General features: G+C 48.1%; 1 protein-coding gene across 15 annotated transcripts in view; it reads left to right on the top strand.

Annotated features, from left to right (window-relative positions):
* Positions 1-1262: 1262 nt before the first annotated feature.
* The window catches only part of LRRC8B (leucine rich repeat containing 8 VRAC subunit B), a 79412-nt gene continuing 72416 nt past the window's right edge, over positions 1263-8258 (top strand). For 9 of the 15 annotated variants that reach the window (XR_007411513.1, XR_007411518.1, XR_007411517.1 and 6 more), the window contains exon 1: positions 1263-1423. The gene's annotated coding sequence lies outside the window, so the exon portion shown is untranslated. The remainder of the gene's footprint in view (positions 1424-8258) is intronic. The other 6 variants (XR_007411522.1, XR_007411521.1, XM_025417732.3 and 3 more) reach the window with 4 other exon arrangements.

The following is an 8258-nucleotide window of genomic DNA, read 5'->3' as shown; positions in this document are numbered from 1 at the left end:
TTATTTTTTAAAATTTCTTTTTATTGGAGTTCAATTTGCCAACATATAGCATAACACCCAGTGCTCATCCCATCAAGTGCCCCCCACTCAGTGCCCGTCACTCAGTCACCCTAATCCCCGGTCCACTTCCCTTTTCACCACCCCCTTGTTCGTTTCCCAGAGTTAGGAGTCCTTTCAGAGTAATATAAATTGTAGTCCCAATCTCAACAGTCTTTGCGGACACAATTTGGTCTCACAGAACTCAGTCACGCCAATGACTTTACTCACATTTACACAAGCCCACCAGATAACGCCGCCCCAATGCTTTTAGGGTCTTCATTTTATTCCTTTGGGAAGCCCCTGTACAAACATTTTTTTCCCCCAAGGTTTTATTTATTCATGAGAGAGAGAGAGAAAGAGGGAGAGAGAGAGAGAGAGGCAGAGACACAGGCAGAGGGAGAAGCAGGCTCCATGCAGGGAGCCCGATGCGGGACTCGATCCCGGGTCTCTAGGATCACGCCCTGGGCCGAAGGCGGCGCTAAACCGCTGAGCCACCCGGGGATCCCAACATGTTTTTTTTTCTAATGGGAATGTGATTGCCATAGCAACTGAGAGATATCAATGTCGCCTAATTGAATCATTGTGTTGATGATACTCTGTGCAAAATAAATAAATAAATAATAAATAAATACAGAAATAAATAAAATAATAATAATAAAATTTAAAAAACCCAGATAAATCTGGGGTGGGGATGCGAGTGGGGCCTGAACGAGAACGACAAGGTTTAGCCCCCGAATTCCTGGGTTCGAATTCTCTGCCCCAGGACGCGGCGCGCCCCGACCTCGCCCCCGCCCCCGCCCCCCCCCCCCCCGCCGCCGCCGCCGCCGCAGGGGGAAGCGAGCCGGGCCCAGGCGGGCGGCCCGCACCGGGGACCTGAGCGCGGCCGGTCGGGGCCGCGGGGCGGGCGGGCTCCCACGTGCGCCGGCAGGGCTCCCCGGCGGCCCAACACGCCCAGAGCGAGCGGGTCGGGGGCGCCCGCGGACACGCCCGGGCCGGCTGCCGGCGAGCGGAGCGCGGGGCCACGCGGCGCGCTGGGGGGGGGGGGGGGGCGGGGGCGGGGGCGAGGCCCGGGGCGCCGGGGTCCCGCGGCGGCCGCCCTCCCGGTCCTCTTCCCCCGCCGCCGCCGCCGCCGCCGCCGCCGCGCAGGCCCCGCCCCCCCCGCCCGCCAACCGAGTCAGCGGTTCGCGCCGCCGCGCCGCGATTGGCCGGCCCGACGCGCCGCGTCACAATGGAGCCGGTCGGAGGCGGCGAGCCCGGCAGCGCCGGGGCTTCCCGCTGAGCCCGCCGCGGCCGGCAGCCGGGACCGAGCCCGCGGGGCGGCGTCCGGGGGCGCGGGGCACGCGGCGGGGAGCGCGGGCGCCCGGGGCCGGGGTCGCGCAGGCAGGTAGGTCGCGGCGGGGCGCCCCCCGCTGGCGGCGGCGGAGCCCGGGGCGCGGGGCGCGGGGCGCGGGGCGCAGCAGGTGGGGCCGCGCGCAGGTGCGAGGCTCACCTGCGGCTCGAGCCGGGCCTGCGGGCAGGTGGCGCGGCGGCGCGGCTGCCCGGGCGCCCCCGGAGAGCGGGAGCGAGCCCCCTCCCCGAGAAGGGGCGCCGCCGGGTGCCGGGGTCGTTCGGGCGACGGGGCGGGCGGCCGCGGCCAGGAGGGCCCCTGGGTGTCCGCGCCGCCGCGGGGTCCGGGCGCCGCCGCTGGTCCGGGCGCGGTGCGGGGCGCGGGGCGGGGCGCGGGGCGCGGGGCGGCTGCGGGGCCGGACGGGGGCGAGCGCACCTCTCCCGGGGGCGCCCGCCCGGCCCCCCGCCCCCCCGCCCCCTCCCGCCCCGGCGCTGCTGCCGCCGCCGCTGCCCGGACCCCGGGTCCCCGCGTCTGACGGCGCTGGCGCTGCTCCCCTGCCGGGAAGGGCGCGGCGGGGGCGACCTCTGCCCACGCGGGGAAGCCAGCACTGTCCTCCCGGGCTCCCGGGCTCCAGGCGAGCAGGTCCCGAGAGGTCAGAGGTGCTGGCTCGTGACTCTGTCCCAACTGACTTCCCAAAGTCCATAGGTTGCCTCCAGTCAGATGACATTTGTGGAAGACTTGCGCTTGGTGCAAGAAAGACTCTCCGCGACCCCCTTTCCCTTCCCAAGAAAAGGAAATTTCGAAACAGAACCCTGCGCCTGAACTTTCTCCAATACGTCTGCCTTGCCTGAAAACTGTTTTTGAGACTCCGTGAAGAGATGGCAGTAGGGAAATCTTAAATTGCAGATATGTAGCCAGTTTGAAATAGTCCATTTGTGCCCCGCTTTCTAGGAGAAAATCAGATGGCCTGTGTCTTCATCAGACTGTTCTGTCCCTGACACCCAAGTGTAGGCTTGAAGTGCTCAAAAGAAGTCAAAACGCAGGATAACCGCATTCCCAGGATGTCCAGGTTGCACCTCCTGAGAAACCAAAACTGCTCCTTTGAGTCGTGGGTGCCAAGGTGACTTTCTTTGGCCCCTGGCCTTCCTAGTCGGTAGCACCACTCGTGAAGAGGATATAAAGTGACGGCTAATCCCCCAAGTAGTTGGGCCTGTGTGATTTAAGAATATAAGCCTTACCATGTGTGACATTACTTTTTAGTTCAAGTAACGAGGGAGGCAAAGTTGTCACAGATTGTATGTACACTTGAGTCACGGCACTTTTTCTTGTACCCACTACCCCCCTAAAGTGTTTTTATTACAGCAAAAAATAAAAATCTCCACTTTAGAATTAAATTTACTATTCTTTCAAACTTGTTCTGTTTTTCTTCACCCGGAAGGGTGTTCCAACATATCCAGCCTAACGTGTATTTTCACATATGGAGTGATTTTATTTGACTATTTGGTAAGATTTCCTTTTGTGAGACCATTCCACGTTGCTGTTTCATTCTTCGGAATCCTCACAGTGAAAGCACCACGTTAATTAAGATGAAAATGGCCCTAATCAATACAACTGAAAAAAGATACCGGATCCTCCAAGTTGGTTTTTTTTTTTTTTTTTTTTTTTGACTTTATTTTTTAGAGCAACTTTAGGTTCACAGCAAAATTGAAAGGAAAGTGCAGAGGTTTCCCTTAAAGCCCCCCCCCCCATGTGTAGCCTGCCCCATTATCAACATGCCCTTGCCAGAGTGGTACATTCGTTACACTCAGTGAGCCTACCCTGATACTTCGTTATCACCCAAAGTCCATAGTTTACATTAGGGTTCACTCTTGGTGTACAAATGTATGGTGACGCGTTATCCACCAGTTTCATAACAGACTGTGGTCCTAGATCACATTATCACTGCCCTAAAAAATCCTTTGTGCTCCACCTTGCATCCTTCCCTCCCCATTAATGACCACTGATCCTCTCATGGTCTCCATAGTTTTGCCTTTTCCAGGATGCCATAGTTGGAATCATGCAGTCTGTAGCCTTTCCAGACTGGCTTCTTCCACTTAGTGTTATGCATTTAAGTATCCTCTAGGTCTTTTCATGGCTTGATAGCACATTTCTTTTTAGCACTCAATAATATTCCATTGTCACTCCAAGTTGTATAAGACTGTGTGGGTAATTTTCCTGCAGTGGCCTGAAATTTGTGTTGTTTTTGTCTTGTTTCCTTGAAGCGGGCAAATATTTTAGTAGTTAGAAGATTCATGCTTTAGCCAAAGTTTTTATTTGTGAACGAGTTAAATTTTATTTTCAAATCCTTCTTAATGGTATCTGAGTATTTTTATATGCTTTTCTAATTTTTTTTTTTTTTTTTTTTTTTTTACTGCTCATACAGAAAAAGAACCCAGCCTATTTAATCCTTAGGTTTTATTTGGTGTCTCTCAAGTTGAATTTCCACATTTTATTTTTGTTTCTCCTTTCCATCCTCCTTCTAGCATACACTGAAAATATCAGAGATGAACCTACGCCAGACCTGTCGTGTTACTCCAGACTTGGTGGAATGGTTTGCATTGCCTTCCACGTAGCATGTCCCTCCCTGGTCCCCCTGACTAAGAGAATGCTGGATGTTCCACAAACAGTTCAGGCCTGTGACCACTCAAAGGGAATCTGGGAGGTCCAGTTCTAGCATAGGATTTTTTTTTCACCAGCTGTAGAATGCATTCTGATCTCTGCCGTGTATATTTTCATATTCCTGTCTTTACTTTTATTGCTATCACCTACTTTCATTTTATTTCCCATCTATATTTTCTACACTTTCCACATACCTTTATTGTGAATTTTTTTTTTTTTTTTCTGTCATTTAAAATAATGTCTTTGGGCAGCCTGGGTGGCTCAGCAGTTTAGCATCGCCTTCAGCCCAGGGCGTGATCCTGGAGACCCGGGATCCAGTCCCATGTCAGGCTCCCTGCGTGGAGTCTGCTTCTCCCTCTGCCTGTGTCTCTGCCTCTCTCTCTCTCATAAATAAATAAATAAAATCTTTTTTAAAAGTAAATAAAATAATGTCTTTGGCGGACATTATTTTTCCTTTTCTGAATTATGAAGATTGATCTTAAATAAAATGAGGCCTAATTCTAATCACTGAATCTCTCTGCTAAGGTCTTAACCACTGTTGTTCATTTAGAAATTGAGGAAAGGGTAATAATAAACTCCCTGTTCTATGACTTCCTCTCATTTAGGATTCTGCTCAATTGCAATACAATTTAAATTCACGTCTTCAATGCTGTTGTGAACCTGTGTAAAGGAAATGAATAAAAATGAGTTGTCGGAGCTCTGTTCTTGAACTTTCCTTTTGCCTTTTCGACCTTTATGCTGTCTTTGATACGGGTCACATGCTTCTGCTTGTCCCTTTCCAGACTGTGTATCTTTGAACTTCATCTCCTGCTTCTTCAATTTCAGAGTTCCTTGTAATTCTTCCTTCTTGTCAGTCTCATCCTGTGGCCATTTCCAGGGCTCCATTCCCCAGTGCTTACTCCTCAGCCAACATGCCAACAGCATCTTTCTCAGAAGCTCCCAGCTGCACTGCTTCTGTTTCTTTTCCATTGCCAGCCCTGTGCAGGTGACTGAGCTCTCCCCCCACCCATTCCTGATGGAGACTAAATTCTTTATTGTTGAGTACCATATTCCTTCCAATCCTTTCTCAGGTGTGCAGATTTGAGAGCATATTTGAACCTTACTACTTTTCTTCCATCAAATTCCTTTTCACCATTTTTACATTGCCCTCTTCCCCCAATATATTGCAAATGATAAACAGGAGTTCTTCAGCTTCTGCCTGAGTGTGGACTTTGTAGAGGGGCCTGATGAACTAGTTGCTGGGTTAGTTAAGATTAGCTGCCAGTTACAGAGACTGCAAAGAACAGTGGTTTAAACAAAGTGTTGTTTCTCTTTCACTAAAAAAAAGTTTTTGGAGAGACAATCCAGGCTGGTATAATGATTTTACAGCCTTTTGAGACCTAGGCTGATTCCATCTTACAGATCTATGACACATCAGAAGAGGCCCTCAACTTCATGGTCCTAGATGGAGCCTTCGCCATCACACTTCGGTTCCAAGTAGTAGAAAGGAGGAAAGGAAGGTAGGAAAAAAGGGGAAAGGCAAGAGACCATGATCTCTTACAGAAATTTCATCATACACTCCTTGTCACATCTCTTTGGCCAGAACTTGGTAATGTGACCTCACCTAGCTAGAATAGAGACTGGAGAATATTGTCCTTATTCTCAACAACCTTGGGCCCCATTCAATGTGAATGATTCACATCCTTAGGAAGGAGGGAAGGAACATTATGGCAGCCAAACACCACAGTTATTCTACACCTCTTCTTTCTTGACTATTATTTCCTACTTTACAGGATGCTTAAAATTAAAGGAAATATTAACATTAAGGCATCTAATACAATAGCTGGCATAAAACAAGCTTTCAGTAAATGATAGTTCATGTGTCTCTATATTCCTTTGTCATAAATTGTCTAGTTTCCCTGCTAATCCTTGGCATCCAAATCCTAATTTTTTAAATTAAACTTAAATATTTGCCCCAGTTGGTAGAATGAGACTGTTTGTAGTCATTTGCCTTTTCATGGGAGAGTGCAATGCATTATTACTATCAGCATTTACTTCTGAGCTTAACACATGGCTTAGATTAAAAATATAGCTCTTATAATCAAATAGACCTGCATGTGAAACCTGGCTCTGCCACTTACTCAGGATGCAACCATAGCCTCTTGTATCCTCGTATCCTCAATTTTCTTATCTTCAAGTTGAGGGTAAGAATCGGGAGGATTAAAGTAGAGTCTCTAATAAACTGCCTGATAAATTAAGTGGTAACTTTTTTTTTTTTAATTTGGCTTAATCTGGGTGAATCTTTCTGAGAATGAACTCTTATTCCATTTTTAAAAAGTTTTAAAATTGTTCATCTTCATACATATCCAAATAAGTATTGTTAAATTGGTGTACACTTTTTGAGAATTGTCTCCAAAATCAGTTTAAACACAAATAGCAGCAAAGTCTTTCCTGTTTCTTTTTTTTTTTTTTTTTAATCAAAAACAGAACAGCTCAGCCTTAACCTTCTTCAACCTTGGCTTGAATGATTTTTTTTTGTTGTTGTTGTTGTTGTTGATCTGCTTTCAGAAGCTGAAGCATTTCCACCAATGACTATATTTCATAGTATTTTTTTAGCATCTATTTAGTAAACAGCTCCTGTGTGCCAGGTACTGTGCCAGGTTCTGGGGATAGAAGGTAAGCAAAAATGTACATGGTCCTGCCCCCATGGAGGTTGCAGGTTACTAAAGGAGACAGGTGAATGAAGCAAGTAAATGTAAGTGGCAAGTGAAAAATTGCCACTACAAAAGTTGTTAAGAAGGAAAGGGAAACCTGGATGGCTCAGTCGGTTGTGTCTGCTTTCAGCTCAGGTCAGGTCTTGATCTCAGGATCCTGGGATCAAGCCTGCATTGGGCTCCCTGCTCTGCAGGGAGTCTCCTTCTCCCTCCCCCTCTCCCCCTGCTCCCTCTGTCTCTCCTTCTGCTCATGCTCTCTCTTTCAAATAAATAAAATCTTTTTTTATTTTTTTAAAGGGAAGTACAGGTGGTATAGAAGCACATGTGAATGTCCTATGGTCAGAGGTTAAATGATGACTTGAGGAAGAAAAAAATTGGCCAGTGAGCTGAAGTAAAGAGATGGTGTGGGAGTGTAGTTTGAAATGAGCTCAAACATGAAATGAGCCTGCCCCTAGGCATGAATCGTAATGTGTCACAGGTTTCCAGCACCATTCCAAAGAAGGCATTTCATAATGCTTAGAGCCATCTTTAAAGGAAGTGCATATAAGCTATACCTTCTCAATGTGATACTCTGAAAGGGGCTACATAATTCAGAAATAATTTAATTATTTTATAATTTATTCATGCTACATTAGCAGAGTTTAAATACAGATTTTTTTTTTTTTTTTTTTGATATACCAAGCAGATGCATCTGAGAAAGTTGGCTTTAAAGTAGAGTCTTTTCAGAGAGGGTCATAGGGTTGATCTGCATCACCCTTAGCAAGTGGAACTTAAAGCCATTTGGTTGAGTGAGGGCCATATGAAAGATTATTGGCAGAAAACTAGGGAGTCCATAAAGCAGCAGTGGAAAATGGCCACAGGATAGGGGGCATGGGCAGTGTGTTCCGGATCGCTGGCTAGACTACTGTGCCTCAGGTGGCCTGTGTTAGTAGACAACCGCAACATCCAGTTGCTCCTCAGCTTTCAGGAGGACGTAGACAAGAACCCAGCTCAGCATATTGGCAATGGGGTACCATTTTTCCCTGCCCTCTAGCTGAGCTATTGGAGGAAACTTTGGAGGAAATGTTGCCTTTCTGATCCAGCTGCGAACCTTGGAGGGTGGGCAAGGAGGTTCTGCTTCTAGGTAGTGTGTTAGGGCATGACCAAGCCTTGGGGGCAGAGCCACCTGCCATTTTAGTGCAGATTGTTTCTTGCTCTGAGTGGATAAATATAAAATGAATTTTGTTCATCTAAAGATTTTAAAGCTCATCTCTCTAGGCAAAACTAAATGAGTTTGTTCTTGGCCCTATTTCAATGCCAAAATAGGCAGTCTTCACTGAGCAATGGCTTGTCTTCCAAAAGCGTTTGTGAGTCATGGTGCAGTTTCTCAGATGCCAGTGTTGTGTATGGTGGTCAGGTTGCAGGCTTCCCCAAGAGAGTTTGCTATGCTAGTGCTGCCCTAAGGGGCCCGCAAGTTTTTCACCTTTGCCCTCCCACACCCTCCCAAGAATACCCTTTGAACTGGGACTTGCTCTCATTCCACACCTGCCCCGATATTTGGC

This window comes from Canis lupus, chromosome 6, assembly GCF_003254725.2.
Source record: "Canis lupus dingo isolate Sandy chromosome 6, ASM325472v2, whole genome shotgun sequence".
NCBI lineage: Eukaryota > Metazoa > Chordata > Mammalia > Carnivora > Canidae > Canis > Canis lupus.
This window is presented reverse-complemented; position numbering and strand designations above follow the sequence as displayed.